At 41.7% G+C, this 21,336-nt stretch overlaps 1 pseudogene; it reads left to right on the top strand.

Annotated features, from left to right (window-relative positions):
* Window positions 1–382: 382 nt before the first annotated feature.
* Window positions 383–3,193, top strand: LOC139573502 (gamma-glutamylcyclotransferase-like; annotated as a pseudogene).
* The last annotated feature ends 18,143 nt before the right edge of the window (window positions 3,194–21,336 follow it).

Here is a 21,336-nt window from a genome sequence, read left to right as displayed (position 1 = left end):
TAATCTCCTAATCTTACTTAACTTTAATCTTAAAGCTACAATTCACTGAATGCTTCTATTGAGAAAGGATCCACAGGGGGCTGTTGCTACGGATGTAAATATTAGCCCAACAACACTGCAAAAAAGTCACTATGGCCACACTAGTTTAAATTGCATTAATTTATAATAAAACCCCCTCTCTCATTTCACCCAGAATGGATTCTATGTTTTGTTGTAACTGAATCATGTTAGAAATGTAATGAAAAAGAAGGATAATCTTATCAACTAAAGGGGACAGGGTGTTCTGTCTGTTTTGTCTGTCCATGCATGCCCCTCCTCGTTTAGCGCTCAGCCAATCAGCGCACCGTGACGATGAGGTACAGTAGGCGAGACCTTTCTCTAGAGACAGCAAGTAATAAAAGACAACATTTTCAACTGGTTAACATGCTCACCGTCACAAAGCGGATAGGCCATGTCATACCTTACTTACACGATTTTACTTGCACTGTTCCATCAACAAATTGCGTCAAAAGCGGTTCCTGCCACCGTTGAAAATAATGGAACGAGTGTTTCAAACACATCCGAGTCTGACTACTTTATGTATTTCGTTTATGGCAGTAATCTGCTGAAGGAAAGACTGCAGGTGAATAATCCATCCTCAATTTTTGTTACAACAGACAGTTTGAAGGTAGGCTTCAGTGCGTATGTTTTGTTTTGAAGATGTTGAGAAGTTGGCATGAAGCATTGTAGGTTGGTTTTCATTTGCCATAATACGTGTGCAAGCTATTAATTAAGCTGTTAGCAATGCTTTAACAAATAATTGTGATTAGGCTACGTACATGTGATTTATGAAGTTACTGTATATGCTTTTTAATATTCTACTTGACAGGATCATGTGATTTAAATTTGGATACTGGAAGAAAGAGTTCAACAACACCAATTCTTGGCATGGTATTGTTGCTACTATAGAAGAGTCCAAGGGAGATGTGGTCTGGAAGATAGACAAGGACAACCTCATCAGTTTAGACAAGTGGGTGGCTCATTTACAGTGTTATAGGCCTATCACTATGGGGTGTGGTTTGTGAAGTTGAACAGCCATAAATAGGAATTGTTGCAAAAATGATGTCCTAGGACCTATAGTGGGATATTCCAAATGTACATATTTGTCCCGAAGGATGAATCAATGGAAATAAGCCCCTGGTTCTCCTAGTTCTCTTCCCTTAAGCAGGTCCTAATAAAATTCTGGTTCCAGTGGAAAAAGTGATACAACTGATTGAATGTACAGTATGTCGGTATGTCAAACTATAGTTTTGGCAAGTCGGTTAGGACATCTACTTTGTGCATGACACAAATAATTTTTCCAACAATTGTTTACAGACTGATTATTTCACTTATAATTCACTGTATCACAATTCCAATGGGTCAGAAGTTTACATACACTAAGTTGACTGTGCCTTTAAACAGCTTGGAAAATGGTTTGCAACTGCATATGGGGACAAATTTCGTACTATTTGGAGAAATGTCCTCTGGTCTGATGAAACAAAAATAGAACTGTTTGGCCATAATGATCATCGTTATGTTTGGAGGAAAAAGGGGGAGGCTTGCAGGCCGAAGAACACCATCCCTACCGTGAAGCATGGGGGTACCAGCATCATGTTGTGGGGGTGCTTTGCTGCAGGAGGGACTGGTGCACTTTGCAAATAAATGGCATCATGAGGAAGGAAAGTTGTGGATATATTGAGGCAACATCTCAAGACCTCAGTCAGGAAGTTAAAGCTTGGTCGCAAATGGGTCTTCCAAATGGACAATGACCCCAAGCATACTTCCAAAGCTGCGGCAAAATGGCTTAAGGACAAGAAAGTCAAGGTATTGGAGTAGCCATCACAAAGCCCTGACCTCAATCCTATAGAAAATTTGTGGGCAGAACTGAAAAAGCGTGTGCGAGCAAGGATGCATACAAACCTGACTCAGTTACACTAGCTCTGTCAGGAGGAATGGGCCAAAATTCACCCAATTTATTGTGGGAAGCTTGTGGAGGCTACCAGAAACTTTTGACTCAAGTTAAACAATTTAAAGGCAATGCTACCAAATACTAATTGAGTGTATGTAAACTTCTGACCCACTGGGAATGTGATGAAAGAAATAAAAGCTGAAATAAATCCTTCTCTCTAGCATTATTCTGACATTTCACATTCTTAAAATAAAGTGGTGATCCTAACTGACCTAAGAAAGGGAATATTTACTCCGATTAAATGTCAGGAATTGTGAAAAACTTAGTTTAAATGTATTTGGCTAAGGTGTATGTAAACGTCCGACTTCAACTGTATGTAACATTCTGGATTGTTTTACAGACTGTAGAGAATGGCATGAATTTGTAACTTCAATCAACAGTATCTACAAAGGATTAACAACTTCTAACTGCCCTTAACTGTGTGTTCTCCAGGCAGGAAGGAGTGGGAATAGGATTCTACAGTCCACTAGACGTTACCATTAAGACAGACGAGGGAGAGGTCCTCTGTCGAAAATACCAGATGAACAACTTCACAGTTCACCAGACTTCGCCTCCATACAAACAGGTATGCTATATGTCTGTCTTTTGCAATAAAGCAGCTTAATCATACACAAATAATGATAGTTTTGATAGCCAGTTTGAAGGATGCCTCCATTGGCCATATCCAAATGCCTGAACAATGACTACAGGTGTAAAAAGTGTGTTATATTTAATAGCAAAATGTCAAAACCAAATACAGAAGTAGTATGATTTATGCAAATACCCATGGGTCATGTGTTATTAACAAAAACGACAAACTTTTTTCCTACAGGTTGTTTGTGTTGGAGCAAAACAAAACGGCTTACCTCTGGATTACATTAAGAAGCTGGAGGGAAACCAACGGCTAAAGCGGTCCATCCATTTTAGATGACATCACCGCGTTAAAACCTGCTGATAAAGGAAAAAGCTTGTAAATGGTACCAGAGGAAAGAAGATGAAAGAAAAATCACTAATGTAACAACTTTAGAGGGAAATTGACATAAGACTCCGTTGTCTAAGTTCAATTGTCCCTGTTGTACTCTTGTGCAACATAATCAGCATAAGTAAAAATGCATTAGAGTAAATACAAAAACTAAGTGGCACACTGGTATATATTCCCCAATGTTCTGTATAAAATGCGAGCCAGTCATTTCATGTGATACCAAATAAAGTAAAAAAGAAAGACAATGTCTGGCATAGCATTTTGTTTCACCAAAATTTCTCTATTTTGCTTGTGAAGCGTGAGACACACACACAGACACTTACACACACATACTTGATTGATTGGGTATAATGTCAGGGCCGGTTCCAGACATACAGTGCATTCAGAAAGTATTCAGACCCCTTTACTTTTTCCTCATTTTGTTAAGTTGCAGTCTTATTTTGAAATTGCTTAAATAGTTTTTTTCTCCCTCATCAATCTACACACAGTACCCCATAATGACAAAGCAAAAAAGTTTTTGCATTTTTTGCAAATGTAAAAAATAAAATTTCACATTTACACAAGTATTCAGACCCTTTACTCCGTACTTTGTTGAAACACATTTGGTTCTTCCCATTTTTCTCTGCAGCTCCTCTCAAGCTCTGTCAGGTTGGATGGGAAGTGTCGCTGCACAGCTATTTTCAGGTCTCTCCAGAGATGTTCGATCAGGTTCAAGTCCGGGCTCTGGCTGGGCCACATTCAGAGACTTGTCCCGAAGCCACTCCTGCATTGTCTTGGCTGTGTGCTTAGGGTTGTTGTCTTGTTGGAAGGAGAACTTTCACCCCAGTCTGAGGTCCTGAGCGCTCTGGAACAGTTTTTCATCAATGAACTCTCTGTACTTTGCTCAGTTATCTTTCCTCTATCCTGACTAGTCTCCCAGTCCCAGCCGCTGACAAATATCCCCACAGCATGATCCTGCCACCACGTAGGGATGATGCCAGGTTTCCTCCAGACATGACGCTTGGCATTCAGGCCGAAGAGTTCAATCTTAGTTTCATCAGACCAGAGAATTTTGTTTCTCATGGTCTGAGAGTCTTTTAGGTGCCTTTTGGCAAACTCCAATCGGGCTGTCATGTGCCTTTTACTGAGGAGTAGTTCTGTCTGGCCACTCTACCATAAAGGCCTGATTGGCGGTGGAGTGCTGCAGAGATGGTTGTCCTTCTGGAAGGTTATCCCATCTCCACAGAGGAAAGCTGGAGCTCTGTCAGAGTGACCAGAGTGTTCTTGGTCACCTCCCTGACCAAGGCCCTTCTTCCCCGATTTCTCAGTTTGGCCAGGCGGCCAGCTCTAGGAAGAGTCTTGGTGGTTCCAATCTTCTTCCATTTAAGAATGGAGGCCACTGTGTTCTTGGGGATCTTAATTGCTGCAGAATTTTGTCTCAGAGCTCTACGGACAATTCCTTCAACTTCATGGCTTGGTCTTTGCTCTGACATGCACTGTCAACTGTGGGACCTCATATAGACAGGTGTGTGCCTTTCCAAATGATGTCCAATCAATATAATTTACCACAGGTGGAATCCAATCGAGTTGTAGAAATATCTCATGGATGTTCAATGGAAACAGGATGCACCTGAGCTCAATTTTGAGTCTCATAGCAAAGGGTCTGAATACTTTTGTAAATAACGTATTTCCTGTTCTTGGACGTGACTTTCAGATCTCCTTTTATCTATACAAGGCCATAGGAGCAAGCTGGTTTGCAACACAGAAGAACAGGAGACCCTTTGCTATGAGACTCAAAATTGAGCTCAGGTGCATCCTGTTTCCATTGAACATCCTTGAGATTTTTCTACAACTTGATTGGAGTCCACCTGTGGTAAATTCAATTGATTGGACATGATTTGGAATGAACTCAACTGTTTATTTAAGGTCCCAAAGTTGACAGTGCATGTCAGAGCAAAAACCAAGGCATGAAGTCAAATGAATTGTCCATAGAGTTCAGAGAAAAGATTGTGTCGAGGCACAGATCTGGGGAAGGGTACCAAAAAAGGTCTGCAGCATTGAAGGTCTCCAAGAATTCTTTGGCCTGGATGCCAAGCGTCACGTCTGGAGGAAACCTGGCACCATCCCTATGGTGAGGCATGGTGGTGGCAGTATCATGCTGTGGGGATATTTTCAGCGGCAGGGACTGGGAGACTAGTCAGGATTGAGGGAAAGACGAACAGAGCAAAGTACACAGAGATCCTTGATGAAAACCTGCTCCAGAGCGCTCAGGACTGAGGCGAAGTTTCACATTCTAACAAGACAACGACCCTAAGCACACAGCCAAGACAACGCAGGAGTGGCTTCAGGACAAGTCTTGAGAAGACTCAAGGCTGTAATCGCTGCCAAAGGTGTTTCAACAAAGTGCTGAGTAAAGGGTCTGAATACTTATGTCAATGTGATATTTAACTTTTTTTTTTAAATGTATACATTTTGTGGTAAACCGTGGGGTGTTGGGTTGAGCGTGCAGAGATTGACACAGAGACAGGGAGGTTTTAGTCCGCAAAAACAACTTTACTATTACAGAAAATAAACATAGCAAAGAAAATCCCTTAAGTTTAGCTTGGTCCTTCTTCTTTACTTTTGTTCGTGTCGGTCTCTCTCGCGGTGTGCCACAGTGCTTCTTTTATTTGGCCTCCACGGCTGGTTGGCACTTTCCCCTAATTACCTCCACTTGGAGCTGTCTGTGTCGGGGTGCCCAGCTCCCGTATTCCCAGCAGAGGGAGCCAACGTCGCCTCACGTACCTCCCCTCTATTACCATCCCCCGGGGTAGACGAAGGATACCACAATTTGAAAAGACATAAAAAAATCTGTTTTTTTCTTTGTCATTATGGGGTATTGTGTGTAGATTGATGAGGAAAAATGTTTAATCCATTTTAGAATAAGGCTGTAACTAAACAAAATGAGAGTTCTGAATATTTTACAAATGTACTGTATTCAACCCCTTTGTTAAGGCAAGCCTAAATAAGTTCAGGAGTAAAAATTTGGTCAACAAGTCACAAATTGCATGGACTGACTCTATGTGCAATAATAGTGTTTAACATAATTTTTGAATGACAACCTCATCTTTGTACACCACATAGAGATAATTGTAAGGTCCCTCAGTCAAGCAGTGATGGTAGGTTTTCCAATGCCTGGCAAAGAAGGGCACCTATTGGTAGATTGGTTAAAAAAAAGCAGACATTGAGTATCCATTTGAGCATGGTTACGTTATTAATTACACTTTGGATGGTGTATCAATACATCCATTCACTACAAAGATACAGGCGTTGCCGGAGAGGAAGGAAACTGCTCAGAGATTTCACGATGAAGCCAATGGTGACTTTAAAACAGTTGCAGTTTACTGGCTATGATAGGAGGAAATTGAGGATGGATCAACAACATTGCAGTTACTCCACAATACTAACCTAAATGATAGTAAAAAGGAGGAAACCTGTACAGAATAAAAAAATATTCCAAAACACGCATCAGTGCCTTGTTTTAGTGCCTTGTTTTGCAACAAGGCACTAAAGTAATACTGCAAAAAATGTGGCAAAAGCATTTAACTTTTTATCCTTAATACAAAGTGTTTGGTTTGGGGCAAATACAATACAACACATTACTGAGTACCACTTTCCATATTTTCAAGAATAGTGGTGGCTGCATCATGTTATGTGTATGCTTGTAATCATTAAGGACTGGGGATTTTTTTCAGAACACAAAAAGTAATGGAATGGAGCTAAGCACAGGCAAAATTCTAGAGGAAAACCTGGTTCAGCCAGCTTTCCACCAGACACTGGGAGATGAATTCACCTTTCAGCAGGACAATAACCTAAAACACAAGGGCAAATCTACACTGGAGTTGCTTACCAAGAATACAGTGAATGTTCCTGAGTGGTCAAGTTACGGTTTTGACTTAAATCTACTTGAAAATGTAGCTTGAAGAATTTTGAAAAGAGTAAATGGGTAAATGTTGGACAATTCAGGTGTGAAATGTTCCTAGAGACTTACCCAGAAGACAACAGCTAAATCGATGCCAAAGGTTCTTCTACAAAAAATTGACTAGGGGGTGTGAATACTTATGTAAATTAAATATTTCATTTTCAATAAATTTGCACAAAAAAAAAAACATGTCTTCACTTTGTCATTATGGGGTATTGTGTGTATATGGGTGTATCATGACTCAGGATATGACCCAGATGCAGACACGGGAGGCGGATAGTACAGTTCTCAGATGATTTATTAGAAACACAGGGCAGGCAAAGGGCAGGTCGAGGGCAGGCAGAGGTTCGTGATCAGGTCAAGGTCAGGCAGGTACAGGACGGCAGGCAGGCAGGCTCGGGGTCAGGGCAGGCAGAATGGTCAGAACCGGGAAAAACTAGGAAACAGAACTCGAGCAACAGGAAGGCAGGTAAGAACACTGGTAAGACCTGACAAGACGAACTAGCAACAGACAAACAGAGAGGAACAGGTATAAATACATAGGGTATAATGGTAAGATGGGCGACACCTGGAGTGGGGTGGAGACAAGCACAAAGACAGGTGAAACAGATCAGGGTGAGCATTTAAAAAAAAATCAATTTTGAATTCAGGCTGTAACACAACAAAATGTGAAATAAGTCAAGGGGTATGAAGGCACCATACATCACACATTAATGCCACAGGTCGGAAGTCTACAACAGCTCAATACAATGGAGGTGCCGAAGAGGATTTCCTTTCCCGTTGCTTGTAAATGTTTATTTAGATATTGTTAGGAAATACATACTGTCCGTAATGGTAGTAAATGGAGATAGTTGCTCAGCGAAACTCCATATTTAGTGAGTAACAAAAGTATTTTGATATTATAACGATTGCAGAGCTGGCGAATGGGAGTTTGAATCAGAGCTTCTTGGGAGTTAGGGAGGTCTCAAACGCACAGATACTGGGGCAGGCCGAATACCGACCGGAACGCAGGGCATGTGCCAAGGGGCCCTGACCTCCAGGGGGCCCACATGGCGTGAGTCGTTATAAAATGTGTAGAATTGCAGGAAATTAGGTTTAAAACTGCAAACATTTCTCTCTACCCCATGGCAAAATGGGTAGAATTGTAGGAACTTAGCTTTAAAAATGAATTTTAAAAAGGGGTCCACACAGAATATGCAAACTGTGCCAACAGTGTAGCGCAGTGTAGCAATGTCGTTTTTCGTCACAAAAGGGGAGGCTCCTTGAGTGCGCTTTGACATTCGACATACTCCCGTGCCACATAAAAAAATTGTAATCATCCCTTCCGTAGCAATGGAGGTAGTGTTGTGTAGGCAATGAAGCTTGCCTGGTTCCTTGATCTTATATATAGGCTATTCATAGGCTATGCATCAAAGTAGCCTATTTTGCACTGATAAGCAAATATATTCTCAGTGACTGTTCAAACAATAAACCAAACAATATTGTAGCCTAATTTGAATTCCCCCCAAAATGTATTTTGATTAGAAATAATAACTACTGATTCCAGGCTACTGGTAAAAACTGCTGCGAGATATGTGCTTTTTCTCCCTAACCAAAACATGATGTTCTATTTTTAGGTGATATGGGAATGAATACACAAACAGCATTTCAAACTGGGATAATGTTTTAGGTTACACTGGCAAATATAAGAACATTTGCCGGGCATATTTTGTCATTATAAATCAAATTATTTCACATGGAGATATGGGAAGCTAAAAAGGCTGGCTAGCTTTCTATGTTTTTAGCCAGGCTAAAGCTAGCTAGCCAGGCCACCAGCTAACTACTACTGGCAATGGAAGGCAACTTTTCATGTTTTCACAAAATGAAAATACAAAAATAAAATACTTTCTATTGCCCCCTTGTGAATGGGAGTGGAACCGGTGAGGATATCATTTTACCAAAAGGAGTCGACTACTCCAAAAATCCCACTCCGCCCACGTGCACGCAAGCACATAGATCAATGGAGTGGAGCTTGTAGTAACCTTAAAACGTACAATTCTCTCCACAGTGAAGAGCGGGCCCCAAAAAATGTTTGCCGTCGGCTCGGGGTCCTCCAACCAAATCTCGCTTAGGCCTCCCAAAAGGCTAGAGCCGGTCCTGTATAATGTGTTTACTATTATGCTTTGCTCCTGCTGTGGAGAGAAGGAAATAATGCAGCATGCCAAAAGCGCAGTTACACAATCCGAGGCGAAATTACAAGCATCCAAAGCTGTTTTGGGTTTCACTTCCTCATGGAAAGACCCGATAATGAGCCAGTACAGTGTTCAGTGTTTTTCCTCTCATCAGAAAATTGTTTGAGACAAGACTAGATCACTCTTCTAACAGTCCTAGAGAAACGTTTGTACACTATTTTCAAAAGTATAATAACCAATAGTAGTTTATTTTAATGGAGAGCTGTGGTTCCCAAGTTTTTCCACAGTGGTTTAGGAGAGCACCCATAAGAACAATGTTATCAACGAGTTTTTGAAAGTAGGCTAAATGTTCCAGCCCATATTATACTGTATGTGATACGGTACATTACACATTCACATGGCTTTTATCCATTTAGTTGGATCCATATTTCTCTCCTAATTGATGATTCTCTGTAATTTGCTACAGGAGATAAATATGCACACAGGAGACAATTGTGAAATCTCTGCTCATTCATAATTTATCCTATTGAAACAAAACAACTCCGCTATTGAATTTCCCCTACACTCTTCCAGTAAAGGCTGAATTCCAGCTGCATGCATATTATGGGCTCCAGTGCCAATAATCCAGAGTAGGAGCAAAGGTACAGGACGGCAGGCAGGCTCAGGGTCAGGGGCAGGCAGAGTAGTCAGGTGGCCTGGTACAGAGTCAGGACAGGCAAGGGTCAAAAACCAGGAGGATGAGAAAAAGAGAGGTAAGCTTGACAAACAAGACGAACTGGCACAGACAGAAAGAAAACACAGGTATAAAGTGGGGAAGATGGGCGACACCTGGGGGGGGTGGAGACAAGCACAAGGACAGGTGAAACATATCAGGGCGTGACAGTACTTGGACTGGTCGCCTCACAGCAGGGTGGCATGGAGAGGGGGGCGAATAAGGGGAGAAGAACAATTATATTTAAGACCTACCAGTCTACTCACTCCAACGAATAAGCTAGGTCTCTTGAAGGAACAGGTAGACACAAAATGACTGGCAGTACTGCAATACAGACAACTCTGGGTCTCAAGTCTGCGTACGCATACGCGTTTGGCTGGAGACAGCCTAGCCCTGCTGAGCTGCATCGGCTCAAGAAGAGGTGAATCGGCAGTGTCCGGAGGCTCTTGGAGGGACTCGGGTAAGCTCGGATCCTCTCGGGGACGTAGATGCCGGGGTCTTCCAGAGTTTATCAGCTGCAAGGTGGGATCCCTGAGTGAGCGACTGGGACTGCAATCAAACCTCTTCTCCCTCCTACGCTCCCGTAGCCGACCATCGATCCAGATGGTTAAAGTGATGAGTGAGTTGAGATCCGTCGGTAGTTCTCGCTTCCGGGTTCCGCTGCTAGAGTGCGGAACTCCACCGCATAGTCTGCCACACTGAGGGTGTCCTGCCGGGCAGTCTCTCTACCAGACACCAGAGCCTCGAAAACTTTTCTCACCTCTGCCACAAATACCTCCAGCCTGAGGCAGATGGCGGATTGTTGCTCCCACACCGCTGTGGCCCAGGCGAGTGCCCTCTCGGACATCAGCGTAATAATGTACGCTATCTTCGAGCGGTCCGAGGGGAACGACGAAGACTGCAGCTCGAAAACGAGGGAGCACTGGGAGAGAAAGACCCAGCAGGTTCTGAAATCTCCATCGTAGCGCTCCGGGGGAGGTAAGCGGGGTTCCTGGGAAACCGGGGTGTCGGCGTTGCTACTAGACGGGTTATAGACGGGCTGGGAGGTTACCGTCATGGTAGGCTGCCTAGTAGGCAACCCACGGAATTGCTCCCGCAATGTGTCCAAGGCTAGACCGTGATGTTCGGCCACAGCCTGGAACCCTTCCATCAGACCGCGAAGAAACTCCTCGTGCCTAACAATGGTGGCTCCTTAGGAGGAGATGGTGTTGCGGAGCTGGTCCAAATCTGCTGGGTCAGTCATGGCCAATTCGTACTATCAGGTATCAATGTAAGACCCAAGTGCAGACAGTGTGAAGTAACATTGTTTATTGTAACAACATGGGCAGGCAAACGACAGGTCAAGGCAGGCAGGGGTCGATTATCCAGAGTAGGAGCAAAGGTACAGGATGGCAGGCAGGCTATGGGTCAGGGACAGGCAGAGTTCAGTAATCCAGAGGTGGAGTAAAGGTACAGGACAGCAGGCAGACTCGGGGTCAGGGACAGGCAGAGTGGTCATGCGGGCGGATACAGGGTCAGGACAGGCAAGGGTTAAAAACCAGGAGGACGGAAAAAAGTGAGGCTGGGAGAGGACAGGAGCTGACAGTACAAACGCTGGTAAACTTGACAAACAAGACGAACTGGCACAGACAGACAGAAAACACAGGTATAAATACCCAGAGGATAAGTAGGGAAGATGGGCGACAACTGGAAGGGGTAGAGACAAGCACAAGGACAGGTGAAACAGATCAGGGCGTGACAACCATATAAAAACAATCATGACAGCTGTGATGGAAACAGGATGTTTTGGTACAATTTTATAAATGCAGCAACATAATTTGTTCATTGGACGGTGGGATCTTTTTGTGTCTGTAAAATTAATTATGCAAGAAATGGTGGTGGAAATGTCTTTATGCACAAATATTGATATAATAACCATCACCTCGAAGTAACTTGGAGTCTTGTTTTGATATGGTATGTAGTCCTCCCACTACGACTTGGGAAACTATGCAGTGTACTAGGCTACAGATGAAACACTGTAAGTATGATGAACTTCACAGGGTGCTGAAAGTGAACAGTGATGAGCTAGATGCTCCTTTCCAATAAATATTGAATGTCTTATTCTGGTAACATGATGATCAATGCTTGACTGCCGTTTGACAAATAACAATATCCCTAATAATGTCATCATGTAGACGAGCCTACCCTCACTGTATCTGAGAGCTGTTGGCTAGAGTGCACTTGCCAAGACCAGAGTGGGCACATTTGCTATTTAACGCAACACTTTTTGTGATCGGTGTTTAGTTTTTTTGGTACATGAAAACTTAAGCGAAAAATAATATTTTGTGTGCACAATATGCACTGATTTTTATCTGCAACAAGTGGTGGAAACCCACCAGTTTTGGGAAAATTTGCATATTTTCTTTTTAGAATATTCACATGAAAATCTGTCGCCAATTGGATGGAAACCTAGCTAGTGGCAATGTTATCCCACAGCTGTGGTTCATGACAGTTGATGTCAGTAATGAGGCTGTATAACCCATTGGTGTATCATTTTACTAACGGACACTTAAGTGATGATGCCCGAGAAGCCGGTGTTTGGAGGATATATTGGCACGGGTGTTGTTAGGCTGGAGACGAAGTCATGGGCTGGCAAACGATGCGAATATATCCTCTAAACACGGTCTTCGAGGGCATTATCACTTTTATACAACAGGTTACCAACATATTCAAATAATGGTTGACATTTTCATTAAACACGTTATTTTGATGAATTTATTCCTACTATTTCATCCTTCCACAAGATATAGTTCCGACACAAATCTAGGGTTGCTACCCAAGCCGGCTGGTCGTTTGTTCTATCGGTTCAGTTGCCAGAGACGCGACCCAGTCGTTCAGTCTTTTTGTTCTGTATCTATGGACGCGACCCGGTTGTTCGTCCTAAATATTCCATTGTCATACTAGCTGGCAAAGTTCTTATCTCTTGCTTGCTAGCTAGCCAACTATGGCTAACTTACAGTCAAGTCAAACAGTGGAACCAGAATAACAACAAAGTAGCTGCAGTTGCATTTGTTTAATCTGTTTTCTAGTGACATGTATTTGGATACATCCATAACAATGAGCTAATGAGGAACGGTAAAAAGAAACGAAGTGCAGCTAGTTTGCAGTCTGTCCAGCTTCAGTTTGATGTGATTGTGCTCACTCGTCAGGACACTGTGGTTCAGAGGAGCTAGCCAACAACACAGCTAACACAATCACATCAAACTGAAGCTGGAAAGATTGCAAACTAGCTGCACTTCGTTTCTTTTTACCTGTTTTCTATTGATAGTTCTTTGTATATATCCATAAAAATTATGCTGATTCATGATTTCATGATTTCGACTCCCGACACGTTCATTACTATGGGACAGCTGGAGATCGAATTTGAATATTGAAACAATGTTGCAAATGTTGGAGAGACAGACAGCAAGGTTTAAACAAATCTCCGTTGTTGAAAACAGAAATGTGAGATAATGTCTAAATGCTTTTTTATAGTGGAGTTCAAATATTGCCTGGCTGGGCTGATGAGACAGTGGATTGCGCAGTCAGATGGAACAGAGTAAATAGGCATTTTAACTTGATATATTTAGCTGGTGGTAACTTGTAGAATAGACAACGGCTGGAATGCAGGTTTTAACGAAACAGCATTCAGGATTAGATTCACCTGTTGTATAATCAGCTATACAGTATGGGTTGTTGAACTTTTAGATACACAGAGAAACTACAATATCTGTTTTACATTATGTCACTCTGCCCTTCTCTCCCTCAGTCTCTCAGCCAATGGCTTCACTTCAGAAGGTGGGCGGAGCTTGGCCAAAGCACTGAAAGACAATAGAATGCTCGGAATTATCTGGTATGACTTGAATTAACCTCCATTTATTTCTGTCTCGTGTTCACAAGACTTGAAAATGTGTATCTGTGTCTTGGAGTACAGTACAGTTTAAATGTGTGTTGTGTTGTTGTAGGTTGGTGCAAAATTTGTTGTCAAATGATGTAGCACCAGACATGGCAGAGCTGATCAGATCCAACACAGGTCTATCTCACTTCCGGTAAGGCAGGCCCCAGTCTCAACACACTCCCAACAACCAATAATAAAGTTTAGCTTCAGAATTAACCAGAAAGTGAACAAGTTATTTCTGAATGTGAATAAAAGTTAGCCGGTTAACCTAGTGATCCCTCTGTGCCACTCTGCACAGGTTAATCAATAATCAGCTGACAGTGGGTGGAATCAGACAGCTGTCAGAGGCTCTCTCCCACAACACATCACTCAAAGAGATCAGTGTATGCAACGTCCCACATATGCTCGCTTAAAGGCACATTCCTCTATTTTTTAACCAGGTTAATAATAGTATTTGATATATTCCTTAGATACATTTTTATTTCAAAACATCTTTCACCATTTGCACTTTGTAATGGCTGTGGGACTTTGAATACATTACTGGTTCCTGATTATCATGTGCTCTGTCATCACTCACCCACAGTTTGAAAGGAAACTGTCTTTCTGAAGAGGAAGAGAAGCTGTTTGAGGCTGAGGGAAGGCTACGCTTCCACTGAGGAGACAGAACTGAGCTGAAGCGTGTGCGTGTGTGTGTGTGTGTGTGTGTGTGTGTGTGTGTGTGTGTGTGTGTGTGTGTGTGTGTGTGTGTGTGTGTGTGTGTGTGTGTGTGTGTGTGTGTGTGTGTGTGTGTGTGTGTGTGTGTGTGTCTGTGTGCGCGCGCGTGCATGTACATTGGTCACATCTGTTACCAAAACTTAGAGAGTCTTTGTTTGTTTTGCGCATACTACATAGGAAATATTTTTACATACTGTATATGTACAGTGCATTCGGAAAGTATTCAGACCCCTTGACTTTTTCCACATTTTGTTACTTTACAGCCTTATTCTAAAACGGATAAAATAGTTTTTTATACAAATCTACAAACAATACCCCATAATGATAAAGCAAAAACAGGTTTTTAGAAAATGTACTCAGTACTTTGTTGAAACACCTTTGGCAGCGATTACAGCCTCGAATCTTCTTGGGTATGACGTTACAAGCTTGGCACACCTGTATTTGGGGAGATTCTCCCATTCTTCTCTGCAGATCCTTTCAAGCTCTGTCAGGTTGGATGGGGAGCGTCACTGCACAGCTATTTTCAGGTCTCTCCAGAGATATTAGATCGGGTTCAAGTCTGGGCTCTGGCTGGGCCACTCAAGGACATTCAGAGACTTGTCCCAAAGCCCCTCCTGCGTTTTCTTGGCTGTGTGCTTAGGGTCGTTGTCCTGTTGGAAGGTGAACATTCGCCCCAGTCTGAGGTCCTGAGCGCTCTGGAGCAGGTTTTGATCAAGAATCTCTCTGTACTTTGCTTCGTTTATCTTTCCCTCAATCCTGAATAGTCTCAGATTCCCTGCTGCTGAAAAACATCCCCACAGCATGATGCTGCCACCACCATGCTTCCCCGTAGGGATGGTGCAAGGTTTCCTCCAGACATGATGCTTGGCATTCAGGCCAAAGAGTACAATCTTGCTTTCATCAGACCAGAGAAGCTTGTTTCTCATGGTCTGAGAGTCCTTTAGGTGCCTTTTGGCAAACTCCAAGCGGGCTGTCATGTGCCTTTTTACTGGGGAGTGGCTTCTGTCTGGCCACTCTCACATAAAGGTTGTCCTTCTGGAAGGTTCTCCCATCTCCACAGAGGAAATCTGGAGCTCTGTCAGAATGACCATCGGGTTCTTGGTCACCTCTCTGACCAAGGCCCTTCTACCCCGATTGCTCAGTTTGCCCGGGCAGCCAGGTCTAGGAGGAGTCTTGGTGGTTCCAAACTTCTTCCATTTAAGAATGATGGAGGTCACTGGGTTCTTGGGGACCTTCAACGCTGCAGACATTTTTTGGTACCCTTCCCCAGATCTTTGTCTCGACACAATCCTGTCTTGGAGCACTACGGACAATTCCTTCAACACCATGGCTTGGTTTTTGCTCTGACATGCACTGTCAACTGTGGGACCTTATATAGACAGGTGTGTGCCTTTCCCAATCATGTCCATTCAATTGAATTTACCACAGGTGGACTCCAATCAAGTTGTGGAAACATCTCATGGAATATCAATGGAAACAGGATGCACCTGAGCTCAATTTCGAGTCTCATAGCACAGGGTCTGAATACTTATGTAAATCACGTTGTCATTATGCAGTATTGTGTGTAGCTTGATGAGATGGAAAAAAGATTTAAATGTTTTAGAATAAGGCTGTAATGTAACAAAATGTGGAAAAAGGGAAGGGGTCTGAATACTTTCTGAATGCACTGTAGGCTAGGTGCATGTACACTTGATAGGTGCAAGTTTCCACTAAATTCTCAGCTGCATCTGATTCAGTAATAAATGTCACAAGGTTGTAGTCTCTTGTGGACAGATGCGCTGGGCGACCGAGATTACAAAGGTTGGAGGCTCAATAAACTCGAATGACCTTACTGTGAATATGCACTCTTCAAAATCTCCACTCAATAATGTTGCTTGTACTTGCCCCCCAAAAGTGTACCATCTGGGTTAACTTGGTTGAGTTTACAATAACAGCTTAGATATATGTCAGCCTCACTGACTAAGGTCTACCATACGGGTTGCCATTCCAGATTCTAATCAAATAAATATTTAGTGAGAAAATAAACACATTAATACACCACAGAGTACATCTGTAATATCTGGGTAAGTACAAGGTTGTCACTAGTTCTTTCACAGGATTTAGCTATTTAAGGTGAAGTGTAACTTTATAGTTACCTATGAGCAATTTCTATATAATCACTTATTACTCATTACCAAGTGAAAATACCTATAAACAAAAGATGAGCTTCTACTTTAGTGAACATTATTGCAACATGTTAAATTACATTACAATAATAATAATTTTTATTGTTAGATTAATAATTTGATTAAACAAAGATATAGGCCTACTCAATAACATAAAAATAACTATTCTAGTGGTGACTCAAATCCGTAGCCTATAGTATGGTGAGTAGCCTAGACATCTAGCTAATTTAGCCTAGATAACTAGCTGTGCGGTACTGGAATGCATAGGAAAAAATACCTTTATAATAGAGCATTGCATGCATTATAATAGCTTTTGCTACTGGCATAGAGCAGTAGAGTAGAGGTGATTGCAAAAGTTGCAAACATGGGGGGAAAAGTTTGTAGCCTATGCGCCGGGAAAATGTTGGCCTTTTATTATGGCATTTCATGCAATTCTGCATCATTTTAGATGACTGAAGACTTGAGCAGATTTTTTTTTAACCTCACAAATGATTGGAATGATAGCCTACTTTGACACTGACAAACTGAGAATCTGAGATCAATAAAAACGACCCTGTCTTGAATCCATCAATCACCTAGGCATGTGGAGACACCCATATTATACAATATGAGGAGGAAATTATAGTCCTAAAAAAGTTTTCTCGTTTCACTGACTCACCCAATGAAGCACAGCTCACTCACCCGTGATTGCTGATGCCCTTGTGTAAAACAAAACTGCTGAAATACCGCGAAAGGCCTGTTTTGGCTGCATGTTCACTGAAAGATTTGCCGCACGTTCCCAACTGGCGTGCCTTGTGATTTGGATACACACAATCCACAGCTAGGATATTTTTTTATAATCTATTGATCCTCTGTGTCTAAATTATAGGGCTACTCCTGATGTAGTCTTCTGAATTATTTCATTTCTCTCTGAACAGAGAGCAGCCATTGTATAACTCTGGCAAATGTATTTCAATCATCAGGGGTGCTGTGGCACCCTCAGCACCCTTCCCGTGGCTAGGATTCTGTAAGGAAACAAATGAAGTGCAATGCTGGAGAGATGAGAGTTGCAAGCTCATGTCTATCAGAGCAGAGAGAGGGAGAGAAAGTGAATGTCTTTCTAGTTCTGTGAGAGATACAGGCACACTTCTCTCTCTCACCACAGCAATGGCCACGCGTTCTTCTATAGGTATTTGTATTTATTATGGATACCCATTAGCTGCTGCCTGGGGTCCAGCAAAATTTAGGCCGTTTATACCATTATAAAACATTACAATACATTCACAGATTTCACGACACACTGTGTGCCCTCAGGCCCCTACTCCACCACTACCACATATCTACAGTACAAAATCCATGTGTACGTGTGTGTATAGTGCGTATGTTATCGTGTGTGTGTGTAAGCATGTGTCTGTGCCTATGTTTGTGTTGCTTCACAGTCACGATAGACAGTTTACAATCCAGGGTTACTCCAAGCAGTTTAGTCACCTCAACTTGCTCAATTTACACATTACTTATTACAAGATTTAATTGATGTTTAGGGTTTAGTGAATGATCTGTCCCAAATACAATGCTTTAAGTTTTAGACTAACTTATTCCTTGCCACCCACTCTGTAACTAACTCCAACTCTTTGTTAAGTGTTGCAGTCATTTCAGTCACTGTAGTAGCTGACATGTATAGTGTTGAGTCATCCGCATACATAGACACACTGGCTTCACTCAAAGCCAGTGGCATGTCATTTGTAAAGATTGAAAAAAGTAAGGGGCCTTAACAGCTGCCCAGTGGAATTCCTGATTCTACCTGGATTGTGTTGGTGAGGCTTCCATTAAAGAACACCCTCTGGGTTCTGTTAGACAGGTAACTCTTTATCCACAATATAGCAGGGGGTGTAAAGCCATAACACATATGTTTTTTCCAGCAGCAGACTATGATCAATAATGTCAAAAGACACACTGAAGTCTAACAAACTGTCCTTCCCTATAAGCATGCTGAAAGTTGGTTGTCAATTTGTTTACTGTAAAATAGCATATCTGGTCAAACAATTTTTTCCCCAAAAGTTTACTCAGGGTTGTAACTGATTGTTTGGCTATTTGAGCCAGTAAAGTGGGCTTTACTATTCTTAGGTAGCGAAATGACTTTTGCTTCCCTTCAAGGCTGAGAGTTCCTCTGTCCAGAGTCTGTGTTCTTTTGCCGATCTTAATCTTTTCTTTTTATTGGCCAGTCTGAGATATGGCTTTTTCTTTGCAACTCTGCCTAGAAGGCCAGCATACCGGAGTCGCCTCTTCACTGTTGATGTTGAGACTGGTTTTTTGCGGGTACTATTTAATGAAGCTGCCAGTTGAAGACTTGTGAGGCGTCTGTTTCTAAAACTAGACACTCTAATGTACTTGTCCTCTTGCTCAGTTGTGCACCGGGGCCTCCCACTCCTCTTTCTATTCTGGTTAGGGCCAGTTTGCGCTGTTCTGTGAAGGGAGTAGTACACAGAGTTGTATGAGATCTTCAGTTTCTTGGCAATTTCTCGCATGGAATAGCCTTTATATCTCAGAACAAGAATAGACTGATGAGTTTCAGAAGAAAGTGCTTTGTTTCTGGCCATTTTGAGCCTGTAATTGAACCCACAAATGCTGATGCTCCAGAAACTAGTCTAAAGAAGGCCAATTTGATTGCTTCTTTAATCAGAATAACAGTTTTTAGCTGTGCTAACATAATTGCAAAAGGGTTTTCTAATGATCAATTAGCCTTTTAAAATGATTAAATTGGATTAGCTAACACAATGTGACATTGGAACACAGGAGTGATGGTTGCTGATAATGGGCCTCTGTACACCTAGGTAGATATTCCATTAAAATTCTGCCGTTTACAGCTACAATAGTTCTTTACAACATTAACAATGTCTACGCTGTATTTCTGATCAATTTGATGTTATTTTAACTTTTCTTTCAAAAACAAGGACATTTCTAAGTGACCCCAAACTTTTGAACGGTAGTGTGCTTGGATATGTAGTGTCAGCGTTTGTTGCTGGCATGTCATGCCTAAGTTTACGAATCTTGCCAATTAAAAAAATCATTAAAGCAGTTGGCAATATCAGTTGCTTTTGTGGTTAGAGCATTGGACTAGTAACCGAAATGTTGCAAGTTCAAATCCCCGAGCTGACAAGGTACAAATGTGTCGTTCTGCCCCTGAACAAGGCAGTTAACCCGCTGTTCCTAGGATGTCAATTGAAAATAAGAATTTGTTCTTAACTGACTTGCCTAGTTAAAAATTTTTTTTAATAATGAATGATGGAGCTTTCATTTAAGGTGCTCCAAAGCTTTTTACTATCATTCTTCATGTCATTTATTTTTGTTTCATAGTGTAGTTTCTTCTTCTTTTTATTCAGTTTAGTCTCATGATTTCTCAATTTGCAATACGTTTGCCAATCTGTTGTGCAGCCAGACTTATTTGTCATTCCATTTCTCTTATCCCTCTCAACCATACAAGTTTTCAATTCCTCATCAATCCACAGGGATTTAACAGTTTTTACAGTCATTTTCTTAATAGGTGTATGCTTATTTGTAACTGGAATAAGCAATTTCATAAATGTGTCAAGTGCAGCGTCTGTCATTACACACCACGGACCAACAAATATTCTTTACATCAACAACATAGGAATCACTACAAAACATATTGTATGACCTCTTATACACTATATTAGGCCCAGCCTTTGGAACTTTGGTTTTCCTGATATGGCTACTATATTGTGATCACTACATCAGATGGATCTGGATACTGCTTTCAAGCAAATGACTGCAGCATTCGTAAAGATGTGATCAATACATGTTGATGATTTGATTATTGTGCTGCTTGTAACTACCCTGGTAGGTTGACTGATAATCTGAACCAGGTTACAGTTTGAAGCTTTTTCTTGAGTTGGCAGCTTGATGAAAGTCAGTCAATATTTAAATCACCCAGAAAATATACCTCTCTGTTGATATCACATACATTATCAAGCATTTCACACATGTTATCCAGATACTGACTGTTAGCACTTGGTGGTCTGTAGCAGCTTCCCACCAGAATGGGCTTTAGGTGAGGCAGATGAACCTGTAGCCATATTACTTCAACAGTATTTAACATGAGATCCTCTCTAATATTTACAGGAATGTGGTTCTGAATATAAACAGCAACACCTCCACCATTGGCATGTGTTTATTTTCTGTAATGTTATAACCTTGTATTGCTACCACTGTATCAAGGTATTATCTAACTCAGTTTCAGAGATAGTCAGAATATGAATGTCATCTGTTACTAGCAAATTATTGATTTCGTGAACTCTGTGTCATTATGGTAGGGATTAACTGAGCTGGGTTTGGGTTATTGATAAATCATTGTCTCAACGCAGCCTTATAATGCTGTGAAAGGATCCATGAACCCAAATGATTTGGGTGGATCCCATCCTCCTTATTAAACGTGTGGGACCTCACGCAATACATTTGTATTGGTTTTATTTAATTAAAACAGTGGAAAAGACAATCATCTGTAGGCTATGGGCTACTCATGTTAAATTGGCAACAGTAATTCAACACGATGGATCGGATGCTTGAGTAAAAAGCGGATTACACACAAAACACATTTAGTCTCCGTAGCAAATTGACATACGTTTACTACGATGGGTTTGTGTCACATCACACAGGTAGCTAAATCGTCTTATTTCTTTGGTTACGAGTGAGTAAGTTTACATGCACAGTAATAATTTGACATTAAACTGATTATGACACTATTATGCAATAGTCAATAGTCACTGGTTA

Source organism: Salvelinus alpinus, chromosome 4 (assembly GCF_045679555.1).
Source record: "Salvelinus alpinus chromosome 4, SLU_Salpinus.1, whole genome shotgun sequence".
Lineage (NCBI taxonomy): Eukaryota > Metazoa > Chordata > Actinopteri > Salmoniformes > Salmonidae > Salvelinus > Salvelinus alpinus.
The sequence above is the reverse complement of the archived record's forward strand: the minus strand, read 5'-3'. Positions and strand labels throughout refer to the sequence as shown.